This window comes from Protopterus annectens, chromosome 4.part0 (genome assembly GCF_019279795.1).
Source record: "Protopterus annectens isolate FY-2018-M chromosome 4.part0, PAN1.0, whole genome shotgun sequence".
NCBI lineage: Eukaryota > Metazoa > Chordata > Ceratodontiformes > Protopteridae > Protopterus > Protopterus annectens.
Window position 1 is genome coordinate 1,715,835,812 of NC_056733.1, and position 16,952 is coordinate 1,715,852,763.

Sequence of the window (16,952 nt, forward strand, 5' to 3'; positions counted from 1 at the left end):
CTACACTAAGGCACTGTACAAGCACATCCACTCATGCATGAATCGTTCCATCCCAAATAGAACCAAGATGCTCTCCTCCAAAAAAAGGAAGCCAATCTGATGGTCCCCTGCCATAAACAACCCTTACAACAAAAGGAAAAAGCTGTTGCAGAAAAGAGGAAAATTTCAGGATGCAAAAAACTCTCTTACCAACCTCAGTATGAAGATGAGATCCTTCATAAAATCCTCCAAAGCTAGTTACAAAAAAAAATTGCCAAAGATTCCAAAGACAACCACAAGGCATTCTATAACTATGTCAAGAATCTAAATTGCAATGCTCAGATCTGTTCTGAGCTACAACAGAATGGCATTAAATATACTGATCCCAAGGATATTGCCAATATCCTGGCAGATCGATTCAGTGCCAACTTCACTCCCCCTCTCACCCCCTAAATGGCTCATCTCAATACTGGAAGATTGCCAAAGTCCAGTAATAACAGCCACACAGGTAAAAAATGCATTCTACAAAGCTAAGAATACAGCATCCATGGGACCAGATGACATCCCGGGCTGTGTACTACATGAACTACAAAATGAACTGGCACCTCACCTAAATGTCATGTTTAATCATGCCCTCACCTCAGGCTTCGTGCCCACTGAGTGGTGCACAGCTACTGTTATCCCACTCCAGAAGGGGGATCCACTTTGGATCCTGGGAACTACCACCCCCATCAGTCTGAAGAGCCTGATCTGCAAGGCCATGGAATGTATTATCATGGAACTTATAAACAAAGACAATGGCAACCTTAAAACACTGGACCCCACCCAGTTTGGGTTTGTGAAGGGCTGATCTTATCTCCTGAACTAATTGACTTCTTCGAATCAATCTCCAGAGCCGTGGATGAGGCTAAGGCAGTCCACACAGCCTATCTGGACCTCGCCAAGGCCTTTGGCACCATCCCACACTCAAATCATAGATAAACTTACTAAGCTGGGCATTAATCCCTACATCACTCGATGAGTTGCCAACTGACTTACTGACAGAACCCACACTGTAAAAGTAACTGACTACAAATCCAGCTCCAGACAAGTGACAAGTGGAGTACCTCAGGGTTCAGTCCTGACACCTCTCTTGTTTGGCATCTACTTCTCTGAAGTACAGGCCAACACAGAGGGGCTCTGGCTAACAAAGTTTGCAGATGACTGCAAACTGGGAGCCATTATTGAATCCCCAAATGATGTGGATACTCTACAAAAGGGCCTTACAGAAACAGATACTTGGTGCCAGAGCCATGGGCTCAAGCTCAATGCCAAGAAATGTATAGTTATCCCTTTGAGAAAAAACATGTACCCATGAATTATCACATAGGTGGCAGTACACTAAACACCGAAAGTGTGATAAGAGACTTAGGGACACAGGTGGACAGTGGTCTCACCTTCAATAACCACATCACTGCAACAGTCAGAAAATCCTTCTATGTGGCACACCTCATCACTAAGGGCTTTTCATCCAGAAAAAAGGAGGTCATTGTCCCACTGTACTCATCCCTCATTAGACCCATTATAGAATACAACTCCCCATTTTGTATGTACCTCTCAAGACATTTCCAACAAATGGAAAGGTCACAGAAATACCTCTCTAAAAGAATCACAGGCCTAAAGCAGATGCCCTATTCTGACCGCCTTACAAAACTCCAGCTATACTCTGTCACATATCGTCTACTCAGAGGCGATCTCTGCTTAACATACAAGGCCATGCCAAACCCAGAGCTGTTGGACATGCTACACTTAAAGAAATCCCAATCTCTCAGAGCCACACGCTCCAGGGATCTAAATCTTGTCATCACAATAAACAAAACATGCTGGAGGGATAGGTTCCTGACCCAGAGACTCCACAGGCTCTGGAATAGACTGCCCATACATGTCAAGCAGAGCGCCTCTTTGGCCATCTTTAAAAGGAACCTTGATGATTGGATGGGAGAAAGAAATTCACCCCGGGGATCACGTCAGTCACCCTGCTAGACAGGGGTCCAGGGAAGTAAATAGTGTGGGAAGAAATAGCCAGGGAATTGTTATGGCTAGGCTTGTATAGGCCCTAGGGCCGATAGCCTCGTACCAACCTATGAAGCTATGAACAAATGTTCATATACTCATTCGGGTAATCTACGATCAGTTTTTCCTATGTAGAATGTAGGACAATCTTGGCATTGGGCTAAGTATACTACTGCTTTGGACTGACAATTGAATCTTTGTTTAGTAATGTATTTTCTATCTCTGATCCTAAATCTATGGCTCGCATCCATGTGTTTACAATAAGTGCACATACCACATTTGTACATGCCACATCTACTCATAATATGTACTAAGTTCCTTTCAACTAGTTTTTTTTAAATTAACTCCTTTTCTAAAAATTCTCTTAGATTTTATTTCAACTTTCTTCTTAATAAAAGTATCTGATAGTAATAACTCCCAGTTCTTCCTTATGATGTCACACAAGTCATCTGTGTCTAAGTTAAATGCAATAATAAAACTGTTAGTACATTGTAAATCATCAATATCTGCAGATGTCCCAGGTAAATGTGGGGGTCCATTTTTAGTATACTCCTGGCTTAGGATAGGTTTGTATGTACCATTACTACGTTTATGGGTAACTTCTGATATTAATTTATTAACCAATGATGCAGGATAGCCCCTTCTAATGAACCATTACATTCTATCTGGAAATCTACATCCTGTGACACCATCCTGGCAGCTCTAACTATCTGCCGTTTGACTACTGATCTTTTCTGATAAAATGGGTGGCAACTGTTGAAGTGTAGGAAGCTGTTGGAGTAAGTCTCTTTTCTATAAATCTGCGCGATGTAACATTTCCTGGTTCTATCTTTAGTTAGCTGCACATCCAAGTAAGCTATACTATCTGCACTGAATTGTGATGTAAAATCCAGATAGTCACTTGTTCCATTTCAATAATTAACTATTTCACCTGCTGTTTTAATACCACTTTTTATCACCATAAAGATGTCATCCAGGAATTGGGTGTAATAGTACACACTTTCTTGGACCCAACTATTCTGAAAGATGTGTTCATGCTCCCAGTCTGCCATAACTAGATTGGCAAAAGTGGCACCACACAGTGAGCCCATAGCCACCCCTGTTCTGATTTCTTCACACATTACAAAGACATGCATCTGGAACATTTCTCCCTGGGCCTATGCTGAAAATTGGATTCGTTCCAAGTCAGACTTTCCAGATAAACAAATGTTAAATAAATAAAAATAAATAAATATTTGCAAGCAATAATCATAACAGGTTGTGTGATCACTACGTTCAAATGTAATAAATGTAGAAATAACAGTTTATGGTTTGATATCAGTGTACATTTTGTTGCAGTTGGTTGTGTGAAGAATGACTTCAGCTCTTTGCTGCAAAGCTGATTGTGTGACAAAGAGGGATAAGGCACCCATCCTGTTTTCTAAAGGTGCAGTAGAGTGAGAGTTGAAATCCAGACCTATGTGGAAATATTTCATGTGTACTAACATTTTCTACTGTGTCGGTCATAGATTGCTTTTCCTCATTTCAAGTATTTCTTCCTTTTTTAATGGATAAGTAGACCACCCAGAAAGCAGACAGCTAAAAATAGAAACCAGACACATTCAATCAATGGTATTCCTTGTGGCAGCAGGTATAAGTGTAGAGCTGGAGTACAGATGGTCCTGGGGTTCTAGTACAGTGTGTGTAACCTTTGTTTTACTGTTGTGACACTGCAGTTTATAACAATGAATTGAATAATGGACAGCTATTATTTCAACTTTCTTGTGGCAACAGCATATTCCATACACTTTTACTGTTGTTCCACTTCCCATTATCGTCACTCTCACTTATAACACTTGACATAGTGTACATACTATTTAATTATATGTATGAGGGGTGAGACACTAATATTGTGTCAGTTATTTATTTATTTATTTACCTATGCTTTATCACAATTATTATCAAATGTATGTTTGTGGCTATACTGTGCACTATATTTCTGTAAGTATATTTCTGATCTCTGGACTGCTGTGCATTCACATTGCCAAACACACATACACAACTGCCTGTACATCAAATTACTTTGAAATTGCATTGCTTGCCACTGTTGCACACCGCTTGCCATCACACACAGCGTTTGCATGATGGTGCATGGTGCGCAACAATTTGAAAGTGTGTGCACTCTCAGTAAATGTTCTAACTGCAATTGGTGGGAAACCATCATTCTCCATTGTTCTTGATCCACAATAGACATGGCAGGTTCATGGGTGTGAGATTTAGGGCTCAGAGAAGTGGTGCCCAGAAGTCCAAGATTTTTGTTGGACTCCTAGTGAAATACCATGGTGTCAGGTTGCTGTAGAGGGACTATTCTGGGTCCTAGTATAAGTCAGAGGCTTGGAATAGTTTGGCCTTGGCTGTGACCAGTACCACCAATATCCCCCGTGTGGTGACCAATGTAGGCACCACTTTAGTGACCTATGACAAAGGAAGAGGAGTACCCTTGATGCTTGGATCAAGGAATTTAGGATGCAGGACATCCCACAGATGTAAAAGTATCAGGTACAAAGAGTACTTGCAAGGCTTAAAAGTTGAATATAGGTAAGACTGGTATTCAGGTATGCCACAGTGGTACGGCGGTAGAGTTGTTACCTCACAGCAAGAGGTTCTCCCGTTCGATTCTCGGCGTGGCTTGGGAGTGCCTTTTGTGTGGAGTCTGCATGTCCTCCCCATGGTTGGGTGGCATTTGAAAGACATGCATGCATAAATGGGTGTGCCTTTGTTGAAGGTTGGGTGTCGAGCTAGCACCTCGGTGTTTCATAAAAATCTACTGCCAATCATTAGCGGACCGGACTTCTGCTGTGACGACCCCTTACCGGGAAAAAGCTGAAAGACAAACAACAACAATTCTGCTCTGTTCTGTTCTGCTTTTTCTACAGCTGCCATGGAAAGTGAGCGCAGTGTTAGGACCCATGCCACTAGATTGACAAGGATGAGGGAGGCATGTGATATGTATGCAGCAGAAGAGTAGGGTTATTGTAGCATGAAAAGTTAAAGATAGCTTTTTTGGTATTTTGTACAGTTGCATCAAACTGTCCATGCATATTCCAACTATAAAAGCAAGTATGCAAGCATTAGTCTGTAGCACAAACCAAGAGCACAATATTAGACATTAGTCAGAGGTGGTGGATTCAAAATCCAACTGTGACAGAAACTTCAGATTTACAAGCTGGAGATAAAGTAAACATTCAAAAACTATTCGGAATTACACAGCCTGATTTTGATTTAGTTAATATAATTGCTAACCTAAGATGACATGTAGTATATAGAGAATATAACAAGCTGTATGGAAGAAATTGTTTTAAGTAAGAGACAAATATGTTGAAATTGAAGAAACAGGAAGATGAATAGCCAGATGTGTCACAACCAGTCCTGTTAGAGGAAGATACTAAGAAAACTATAATGGTCATGAGTTCTTGAGAATGAACCATGAAATTGTGTCTTCAAATGCAGTACTTCAGTATGAACACTCCCAAAAATAGGACTGGATCTCCGGTGTAAATGGTCATGCTAAATTTAACAGGTACACTAGACAACTAATGAAGGCAGAGAGGTATATGGACTGTTGTAGAGTTAAAAATTATTCTAAAGAATAATAAGATTCACTGTGGTTTTGAATATGTTTATTGTCTTATTTTGATGTAAATAGCCCATGGTGTGCTTAGTATAATGTTTATTGATCAATATAATATAATGTATGCTGCCTTATACATATCTGATATAGATATATGTTCTAACTTGAAGAATGGGGGGTTACATAGGCTATCGGCCCAAGGGCATAAATAAGCCTAGCCAACAAAGTTCACTGGCTTGCCCCAACCCAAGAAAGTTAATTTCCTGTGCCCCTGTTGAGCAGAGCCACAGAAGTAATCCCCGGGGAGTATGTCCTAATTTCCATCAACTCATCAAGATTTTTCTTGGAGAGTGTTAATGAGGAACTTTGCTTGACATAGATGGGTAGCTTGTTCCAGAGTATGGGAAGTCTCTGGGACAGGAATCTATCCCTCCAGTATGCGCTGTTTATTGTGGTGACAAGGTTTAGGCCCCTAGAGTGTGTAGCTCAGAGGGATTGGGATTTCTTTAGGTGTAGCATGTCCAACAGCTCTGGGTCTGACATAGCTTTATATGTTAGGCAGAGATCACCTCAGAGTAGGTGATATGCTACAGAGTAAAGGTGGAGTTTTTTGAGATGGTCAGTGTAGGGCATCTGTTTGAGGCTAGTAATTTTCTTTGTGAGGTACTGCTGTGGGCCTTTCCAGCTGCTGCAAATGCCTTGTGAGGTATGTTCCAAAAGGGGCATTGTACTCTATAATAGGTCTACTTAGTGTCAAGTAGAGGGGAACAATGACCTGTTTTTTCCTGGATGAGAACCCTTTTGTGATGATGTGTGCCACATAGAAGGATTTCCTGAGTACTGTGGCAATGTGATTATCAAGGGAGGGACTACTGTCCACTTGGGTCCCAAGGTCTCTTATCACACATTCAGCATTAAGAAGACTGTCACCTATGTGGTACTTCATGGGTACAGAGTTTTTAACAAATGGGATAGCAATGCACTTTTCGGCATTGAGCATGAGGCCATAACTCTGACACCAGGCATCTGTCTCAGTAAGGCCCTTCTGTAGGATGTCCACATTATTTGGGGGCTTGACTATAGCTCCTAGTTTGCAGTCATCTGCAAACTTTGTTAGCCAGAGGCCTTCTGTGTTAGCCTGTACTTCAGAGAAGTAGATACCAAACAGGAAAGGTTCCAGGACTGAACCCTGTGGTACTCCACTTTTCACTGGTTTGAAGTCAGATTTGGAGTCTGCAACTTTTACAGAGTGGGCTCTGTCAGTGAGCCAGTTGGCAACCCATCTTGTGACAAAGGGATTTATACCTAGTTTAGTGAGTTTAGCTATAATTCCAGAATGGCGGATGGTGTCAAAAGCCTTAGCGAGGGCAAGATAGACTGTGTGAACCACCTTACCCTCATCTACGGCTTAGGTGACTGCCTCAAAGAAGTTAACCAGGTTCAGGAGGCATGATCTGCCTTTCACAAACCCGAACTGGGTGGTGTCCAGAGTTTGGAGTTTACTAATGTCTTTGTTTATGAATTCCATGATGATACGTTCCATGACCTTGCAGACCAGGCTCATCAGGGTAATAGGGCAATAGATCCCAGGATCAGTGGTGGCTCCCCCTTTGTGGAGTGGGAAAACTGTTGCTGTGCGCCATTCAGTGGGCACAAAGCCTGATGTGAGGCTATGACTGAACATGGTGCTTAGGTGTGGAGCCAGTTCATTCTGAAGTTTATGTAAAATGCAGCCTGAGATGTTTTCTGGTTCCATGGATGCTGTGTTTTTGGTTTTAGACAGTGCTGTTTTTGCCTGTGTAGTTGTGATTTCATGAGAATAGTTTTTAAGACTACAAAAGTTTACATGTCACATGAGACAGAGGTCATCCCAAGAGACTGTAGTGGGAATAAAAATCTTATGGAGGTGCCGATACATTTACTGAGCTTGTTTGCTATTTATTAAGTCTCCTGAGATGGCATATGTCAAGCAATAAAGCAGAAAACTGTAACGTGGACATCTACATATGAGATCATAAATCAAACTATACTTAGAGAAAAGTATGGAAGACTCCTGAAAGTATAATTTTTCTCCATGCAATTACTCTCCTATTCACTAGGGTTACTGCACTCTTAAGATTTCTGACTCTTAGCATATATACACTCAGTGGGTATCCAAAGTTGGAGATAAATGTTGTCCAAACTGCAATGGAAAACAGAGTCATTTTATATGCCTGCATAAAGTACTAACTGCTGATGCTGAGACCATGTTGTCCTGCTGTTGCTTTAAAGGCGGAAATGAAAAATCTTATGTTATGCTCCTCTGGAACATGGAGCTGAGGTGGGTGTCATCTGAAGGCAAAATCAAGAGTTTGTAAAATGCTTCAGTTTATACACAATAAGTCAGAAAAGGAGATATGAGGAGGTGCTAGGTCCTATTAGTAAGAAAATGAATAACCGTACATTACATCCAATCAATAGTTCTTCTCTAGTAGATACCATATTTTCACTTTATTTCACTTTTTTCTGAAGGGTGTAGAATGTTAAATGTGGAGAGGGATGATAGTGGCAAATCCAATCACTTCACACTCCCATTTCAGTATACTGACTGTGGCTTGTTTTGTGGTAGGGAGATGCTTTCCTATGTTTGCTTAAGGCTGTGGTATATGTAAGGATGGCTTATGGTACTGGACTGCTGGGCTGCAGCTCCTACACTTTTGGAGATTAAAAAAAAAAGTAAAAACATTTAAAAATATTTTATTTACATAGCACTGGCAATAGATCACTAGTGCAAAAATGTGAGTCTGACTATTTACAGAACTTGCTGCTAGGCACATGCACACCTGAGTTACGATTTAAGAAAAAAAAAAAAAGATGAAAACTCTCTTGTGGCTGGGCTAGACTATTTTGAAAACAGTCTGGATTAAAGTCAAAGTAAACTTTATTGTCATTTAGAACTACACATGTGTAGCCTAAATGAAATTTTGTGCATCAGCTCAATTCTTGAGATTACAAAGGAAAGTGAAACAACACATACAAGTAATGGTATATACATAACTAACAAATACAATATTACTCACAATACATGCAAGAAGTAGCAGAGACATTTACCAGCACTCATATATGAAAAGAATACCCTCCCCTGAGTTAAATTACTTATCCTATTTAAAGTAAATCAAAACAACTTTTGAAATGCCTTAAGTTATTTGTCTAATATTGCACGAGTGAGGTAAATAATACTGAATATGGATATAATAAATAAATATTGCACTTACTTGGAATATATGTAAGTATATAGTGCACAAATAAATCAAAAATAGACATTATGTGTCCAGACTCTTGGGACTAGTGCCCAAGTTCAGAAGTCTAATCACTGTAGGGCAGAAACAGTTACTAAATCTTGTAGTCCTGCAGCGGATGCTGTGATATCTCCTGCCCAATGCCAGATGCTTAAACAGTCCACACACAGGATGGGTGTTGTCCTGTATTATTTTGGTGGCCTTTCGGATGATTCTTGCAGAATAAAGATGTTGTATCAATGGAAGACTGGAACCTGTTAGCTTCTCTGCAACCCTCACCACTCTTTGTAGCACCTTCCTTTCTGTAACTGTGTGGCTTCCAAACCACACTTTGAAGTTGTAGGTGAAGATGCTCTCTATTGCTCCTGTACAGAAGATGGAGAGAATATGATGAGGAAGCTTAGCTTTTTTCAGCCTTCTTAAAAAGTGGAGGCACTGGTGTGCTTTCATGACCAGTTGTCTGGTCCTCTGATATGTGTACACCCAGGAATTTCATACCCTTAACCCTCTCCACACTCTCACCATTGAGCCTGAGCACTGGGTGGTTTGTTCTCCTTTTCCTGAAGTCGATGATAATCTCTTTGGTCTTTTTTACATTCGGGTCAAGGTTATTCCCCTCGCAACAACTGATCAGAGATGCCACCTCCTCTCTGTATGCCCTTTCATCCTCCTTTGTGATGAGCCCCATGACTGTGGTGTCATCAGCAAACTTGATGATACGGTTGGACTTGTGCTTAGCATAGCAGTCGTGGGTCAGGATGGTGAATAACAGTGGGCTGAGAACACATCTCTGTGGAACTCCGGTTAACTGTGATGCACTTTGATGTGTTCTTACCTGAACACACTGTCTGTGGTCCCTTAATCAGGAAGTCCAGCATCCAGTTACAAAGATGTTTACTGATTCCTAAATGTGCCCATTTTTCTATCAGCTGCATTGGTACCACCATATGAAATGCAGAGCTGAAGTCCATGAACAGCATCCTCACATAGTTGTATTTGCCCTCTAAATGCTCAAGAGAGATGTGTAATGCTACTGATATGGCATCAGCCATGGAACGGTTAGCTCTGTATGCAAACTGCAGAGGGTCAAAATCAGGAGGTAGGCATGATGAAAGATGCTTTTTGATCAGCCGCTCAAAACATTTCATAACAGTGGATGTCAGAGCAACTGTTCTGTAGTCCTTAGGGCTGGAGGGAGTGGTTTTCTTATGTAGTGAGATGATGTTTGTTTCCTTGTAGCTTGAGGGTGCTTTTGCCATGGCACGAGAGGTGTTAAATATTTCCTTGAGCACTGTGCATAGTTGAGCAGCACAGCCTTTTAACACCTTGTCCAGTATGTTGTCTGGGACAGCAGCCTTCCTGGGGTTCACTCTCCTTAGCTCTCTTCTTACCTCCTCTGTGCTAAGGCTGAGCATTGCCTTCTTCTCATCATTGGATAGCTTTAGTGCCAACCTGTTGTTTCTTTCTTCAAATTGACCAAAGAAGATGTTCAAACTGTCCAGGAATTTGATGCTGTCCTCACACTGTGCTGACCTGATTTTGTAGTCAGTGATCTCCTGCATGCCTTGACATAGTCTCCTTATATCCTTCATGTCTTCAAAGTGGCTCTGTACCTTTCTGCCATACTCCCTCTTAGCCTCCTTTATATCCCTTCTCAGATTACTGCTTGCTACACTTAAGGCTGCCTTGTCCTTAGCCCTGTAAACTCTGTTTCTCTCCTTCAGAACCTCATATACCTTATGGGTGAGCCATGACTTCTGGTTAGCTCTAATAGTGATACTCTTGGTATTTGTTACCCATCAGCACAGTTTGAAATGTATGCTGTCACTACCTAATTATATTCATCAATATTCAGATGCTGATTCACTGTGGCAGCCTCCTTCCTTATCCCAGTTGTTTTTTTTCAAAGCAGTCTTGAAGGGCCTCCATAGCCCCCTCGGGCTATAGCATGATTTGTTTCTTTGTGGTCTTCTCTGTAACCAGTGCAGGTTTGTAAGCTGGCAATAGCAAGATGGTATAATAGTCAGAGTTTCCCCATTTGTGGAAGTTATAAGCTTTCTTTAAGTTTATGTACACCTTGTCCAGGATGTATCACCCCTTTTTGGAACACCCACGTACTGATAGTAGTGCGGGAGTTCTTCTTTCAGATCTGCTTTATTAAAGTTACTTGCTACCATGTGTACAAAGTCAGGATATCTGCTCTGCAGCTCACCCATGTGATTGCAGAGTTTATTTAGAGCTTCAGTGGTATTAACACTAGGTGGAATATACACCACTAACACTGACCCCATTCAGCTCAATGGGCAAGTAAAATGGTCTACATTTAATGAACAGGAACTCTAAGTTTTCACAGCAGTGTGATAGTACGATTTTACAGTTGCTGCACCATCTTTTGTAAACACAGATGCAGACTCCATCTCCTTTTCACACAGTGCATGTTTTCTGTCTGCATGAAACAGCATAAAATTCTTTAAGTTTACTGCACTATCATTTATCTTGTCATGCAGCCACATCTCAGTAACCAAAAAAAAAAAACTAGTATTTTTCACCTTGTTCTTATTGGAGAGTTCCAGTCTCAAGTAGTCCATCTTGCCATCCAGTGATCTCACATTAGTTAGCAGTATAGTTGGTAGTACAGGCCTGTAGGGGGTTGATTTTAACTTTACATCAGTACCTGCTGTGCAACTTATTTTCCTTCTTCTTTGACATCTCTTTCACTTTTTTCTTGTCCAGCATATTCCAGAAACCTGTTCTACCAGTTTTAGGCAATTTAGAGTGAGGCGTTAAAATGCTCAGCTGTTGTAGCTCTGTGCAAGTAGTAGGCCCCAGATACTCTGCAGACTTCAAGGCATCCAACTAGCAACATGTAAATGTCGACTGTTTAATTTCTAGTAATGTCTGTCTACTATAAGTTATTGTACCTTCAACTGGAAGTGCAGAAACTGATTTTTCTGAGATTTTATGTGCAAAAAGAGACAAAATACACATATCTCTAGAATGAGCTGACACAGCCACAGCCACACTGGATGTCACCAATTTTTTTTTTTTTTTTTTAGATTAGAAAGTGGATTAGATTAGAAAGTAGGGGACATCAAATAAGATGTCCTGAAGTCATTATGGTTTTAACCACAGGAATATTGTAGAAAAATGGACTTTTAGGGTCAGCAATCTTTCACACAATCTGCCTATATGACGTAGCTGCTGACATAAGTGTATAAAGAAGGGAAACCATTAAAGTTCCCATCCCATGATTTATGTGCACTGTGTAGTCATCAGGCCGAGAGGAAGGTTTAGTTTTTGGATAAGGTGAATGGCAAAATGCTTGCACTTAATTGTGAACTGACTAACTTGATAATAATTATCAATTAGTCAGTTGAAATTTTATTTATTTATTTATTTATTTATTTTCCGGGTTAGTCCAACTGGACACAAGGTGACCGTTTTCAGTGAAGGCCCAGGGAAAAAAAGCTCCCAATACATAGTAAAAAAAATATAAAAAAAATAATAAAAATAATTAAAAAATTATATAAACATAGCTATTTTGTACAAAGAGCATAGAACATATAAAAGGAATAAAATCAGAGTTTTACAAATGATGTAGCATACAGTGGTTTGAATATTCAGAAACAAATTAAACAAGATATTATACAGCAAATATACAATTGCTTGAACATAAATTCAAAAAGAAGTTTCCTTAGACAAACAGTGTCACTAGAAATCATAACTATAAAGGTGGCCTAAACACCTGGCTCACAGTACTATGCACTAAGTGAAACTAAAGAGTACACCTGTGATCTAGGGATGTTGAAAGTCAGGAACAGGTAAAATTAGTCTGCTTCTGTACGGGAACCTATACAAGTTTTGAACAGGAGATCTTTTAGTTGTTGTTGTTGTGTCTTTTGGCTTATCCCAGTCAGGGGTCACCACAGCAGAACTCTGGTCTGCTAATGTTTGGTAGTGTATTTTTACGTGCCGAGTTACCAGCCCTGACACACAACCTTCAACGAAGGCACACCCATTCACGCATGCCTCCACACAGAAGACGCTCTAGCTATGAATCGAACATGACGTCTTGCTGTGAGGCAACAACGCTAATTTGAAAGTATGCTTACTATTTAGACATCTAATGGCAGTGGGTAGAGAGTTCCAGGCCTTAGCAACTGCATAGGAATAAAGAGAATGGCCTGTGCTATGTAAGCAATTGGTAACAGTCAGTAGGGTGGTATTGGAAGATCTTAGCTGACAAGCAGTATTATGGAAGGTGCAGACCACAAAGGGCAGGTATTTAATTTGGTTGATATAGCAGTTGATTGGTCAGGAGAAGTTGATTGTATTTTAGTGGGTTATGGAGTTCTAACCATCCTAGTTGTCTTAGGGAGAGGCAATGGTGAGAATGAAACATAGCACTGGTTGCAAATTTTGAGATTTTATTGCAGCAGGTAGATAGTTTCAGAAGGTCAGATTTGTTTAGGTTAGTTAGAACTGGGAAGCATATGGTAAGGTGGAGAGTAGATGGGTACGAGAGATAGTGATTTGGATTCCTTTGTGAGGAATCTGTTGCAGCGGCAGTGTGAGCCTATTTTTTTATGAGCTTTGGCAATTATTAGTGCTATATAGGTTCATAGGTTCATAGGTTTATACTAGGCTATCTGCCCTAAGGCATTTATAAGCCTAGCCCAAAGTTTTGTGGCTTACGCCACCCCTTATATGAAAAAATAGTGTACCCATTAGTTTGTTGTGCCTCTGTCCAGCAGTGACACAGAGATGATTCCCGGGGTAAACCTACGATCTCCCATCCACAGGTCAAGATTTCTCTTGAACAGAGCCAGCGAGGTGCTCTGCCTCACATGGACCGGGATTTTATTCCACAGCATAGGGAGTCTCTGAGTGATAAATCTATCCCTCCAGCACGTCCTAGTTATATCCGTGCTAAGGTTTAAGTCGCTTGCTCTAGTGGTTTTGTTGGATTTGGATTTTTTGAGGTGAAGCATAACCATTAATTCCAGGTTGGACATGGCCTTGTATGTCAGGCACATGTCACCTCTGAGCAGATGGTATGCGACTGAATAGAGCTGGAGTTTCTTCAATCTGGCAGCATATGACAGATTTTGGAGTCCCTTTATCCTTTTGGTGAGGAACATTTGGGGTCTCTCCAATTGCTGCAGATGTCGGGTGAGATACTTCCCGAATGGGGCATTGTACTCGATCATTGGTCTGATAAGTGAAGAGTACAGGGGAACAATGACCTCACTAGATCTGGATGTGAATCCCTTCATGATCAGGTGGGCAATGTAGAAGGTCTTTCTAACCACTTTAGCAATGTGAGTGTCAAAAGAAAGGCCACTGTCAACCTGGGTCCCCAGGTCCCTGATAACCTCTTCTGTGCTTAGTGGATTGCCACCTATATGGTAGCTTGGGGTTACCTTGTTTTTCCCGAAGGGTATGACTATACATTTTTTGGCGTTTAACTTCAGGCCATGGCTCTGGCACCAGCTATCTGTTTCCGTGAGTCCCTTCTGAAGGATATCCGTGTCCGATGCACTTTCCACTATGGCGCCCAGTTTGCAGTCGTCTGCAAACTTTGTCAGCCAAAGTCCTCCCATGTTGGCCTGTACTTCTGAGAAGTAGATGCAGAACAATAGGGGACCAAGGACTGAGCCCTGTGGGACACCACTTGTGACTGGCTTGGAGTCTGACATAGCACCAGCAACTCTAACCCTGTGGGTTCTGTCCTTAAGCCAGTTTGCAACCCATCTTGTGACATATGGGTTTACATTTAAGCTGGTAAGTTTTTCTACAATACCCGAGTGGGGTATTGTGTCAAAAGCCTTTGCAAGGCCAAGGTAGGCTGTATGGACTGCCTTTCCCTCATCAATGGCCTTGGTGACTGTTTCAAAGAAGTCGACCAAGTTCAAAAGGCATGATCTGCCCTTGACGAAGCCAAACTGGGTCGGATCCAGTGTCTGCAAGTCCCCTATATCTTTGTTTATGAGCTCCATTATGATCCTCTCCATAGCTTTGCAGACTAGACTTGTTAAGCTTATGGGGCGGTAATTACCAGGGTCCGTAGAGGCACTGCCTTTGTGGAGTGGGACCACAGTTGCCGTACGCCACTCTTTGGGCACGTATCCTGTGGTAAGGCTGAGATTAAACAGCTGTCTTATGTGCGGGTTTAATTCCTCATTTAGCTCATGTAGCACACAGCCGGGGACACCATCCGGTCCCATTGATGCTGTGTTTTTAGCTTTAGAGAGAGCAGCTTTCACCTGCGCATTTGAGATGTCTGGGAGGCTACACTCCACTGGGATAGTTATCTCTCCTTTAGGGGGGGAGAGGGGGGTGAAGTTTGCACTGAACCTGTCTGCCAGTATGTTGGCAATGTCTGTGGGTTCAGTGATTTTTGTATCATTTTGGACTAATTCTGAGCATATCTGGGAGTTTCCACCCAGGTTCCTAACATAGCTGAAAAAGGCCTTATGATTGTCCTTTGAATCCATGGCAATTTTTCTCTCAAAATTGGCCTTAGTTGATTTTATGAGTGCTCGTATTTTTTACTAATAATGATCAGGGGTGACTTCCCTTTTATGGATTTTGTTCTATCATGTAATAGCTTTCTCCTCTTATTGTAAAGTTTGTTAATGGCTGGGGTCCACCAGACTGGACATTTGCCCTTTGTGGAAAGAGTCTTGGTTTTATTTGGGATTGCCTGATCCATGCAGTCCTGGAGGTGTTCATAGAAGGCATTTGTAAGGGCTTCTGCAGCTTGGGTTGTGGTTTCCACTGGCTCAGGGGCCTTGAAGGATACCACACCAGTCTTGAGTAGTGTGAAGTTTGCTTTAGAGAAGTTCTTCACTGTGGTCTTTTTGTTTGGGGTGGGGCGGGATGTGGATTTCCAGTGAGATTAGTTTATGATCAGATCTCACCAATGAGGGATATACTTCGGTGTGGAGCATTTTGTCCCCATGTTTGTGATAATGAGATCTAGTATATTTTCTCCTCTCGTGGGAACAGTGACTAGCTGTTCCATGGCATTTGAATTTATGAACTCCAGGAACCGTTGGGCTAGAAAGTTAGGGCTTGAGTAATGTTCCCAGTCTATATTTGGGTAGTTGAAGTCACCCAATATGATGGTGTTTGGAGATACATTTATAACCTCCAGTGTCTTCAGGAAGGCTGTGTGGGGTTCCTGAGTTTGAGAGGGTGGCCTGTAGCATGCTACAATTTGTAGAGCAGTTTTGCCTATGGTTAGTTGCACCTGGATGGTTTCCGAAGCTTCGTGCTTTGCCACCAACCTGGAGGTGTGGGTATCCTTTATGAATATGGATACACCCCCCCCCTTTTGTGGTGTGGTCCGGGTTTTGGGGCCGGAACGCATGATATGAGGTAAAACCTAATAGTGCCGGGGTGCTCTCAGGAGCCTTGAACCAGGTTTCAGTTACAGCACAGACATCGATGTTCTCCATACTGAGAAGGGCCTCGAGTGCGTGCATTTTGAGATTTAGACTTCTGGCATTGAGCAGCATTACCCTCAGTTTCTTCCCATTTTTGTTTTCTCGGGTGGTAGATTTAGAATTTGAGCCTTGCCTAAAAAAGGCACTATGGGGGTGGCAAGAGCCTTAGCCAATATCCGGAATCCCAGGGGTGACAGGTGCAAGCCGTCCCTTGCGAAGCAGCATGGCTTGTCAAGCATGACATCCCAGGCAGACAGACACTGGATCCCCTTTGAATAACACCGGACATTAAGCCAATTGTTAAAGCTGATCATCTTGTCTCTATATTGTGGCATCATTCTTGGTGAAGGAAGGATACTGCTCAGGGTCAGGGTCATACCTGCCTGGGCTACATAATCAGAGAGCTCCTCTATGTCTCTTTTCATGTAGTCCACGGAGGTACGTCTCAGGTTGTTCACACCAACATGGACAATGACTGTGTCATATTTGTACTTGCCGTGGAGTGACCCGAGTGCTTGTGTTATGTGGCGGATTCTAGCTCCCGATAGGCAGCTTACTGTGACCCTCGCCTTGTTCAGCCTG